Here is an 890-nt window from a genome sequence, read left to right on the forward strand (position 1 = left end):
GGCTTGATTCTCTATGTTTATGCAGAATCATAGATTCATAGATGTTAGGGTCGGAAGGGACCTCAATAGATCATTGAGTCCGACCCACTGCATAAGCAGGAAAGAGTGCTGGGTCTAGATGACCCCAGCTAGATACTCGTCTAACCTCCTCTTAAAGACTCCCAGGGTCGGGGAGAGCACCACCTCGCTTGGGAGCCCGTTCCAGACCTTGGCCACTCGAACTGTGAAGAAGTTCTTCCTAATGTCCAACCTAAATCTGCTCTGATCAGATCTGTTCAAAATAGTAAAATGTTATTTTTAGTAATTTTCTTTCCTGCTTCTGATTAGCCCAACATAGGTAAAGTAAGTAAGGAAGAACAAGCTGGGTTCTTTCCTCATCCCATATGCTATCAAAGCCATGTGTTACTAAGATGCATATTTTTCTACTGGTCAGCTGTGCAAATCCAGGCCTCAATTCTATTTGTAACCTATGTCTCTGGGTTGCTGTGCAGACACAAGTGTTTCCTAGCAAGAATTTGACTGCAGCCCATTGAGAGAGACTCAAAGCTTCAAAATGGACAAAAATACTAAAATATTTTCATTTAATAATTAAGGATGGGCAGAACCACCAGCACATCTTTTAATTATTTTAACACTACTTCATTGGATTTTAATGACCAAAAATTGAATCTCTTTCCATCTTAGACAAAAATACTACATCTACAATGTATTGCTGCTAAAACTTGAATTTTAAGTACTGATGAAAAGAGTTTCTAAGAACAAACACTATTTAAAAAAATATTTGAGTACAGGTACATGCACGTGAGTGCACTCTCTCGCACGCACGCGCGCGCACACACACACGCACGCACGCACACACCTGTTTCAGAAAGCAATATACAAAACTAAGA

This window comes from Alligator mississippiensis, chromosome 5, assembly GCF_030867095.1.
Source record: "Alligator mississippiensis isolate rAllMis1 chromosome 5, rAllMis1, whole genome shotgun sequence".
Classification (NCBI taxonomy): Eukaryota; Metazoa; Chordata; order Crocodylia; family Alligatoridae; genus Alligator; species Alligator mississippiensis.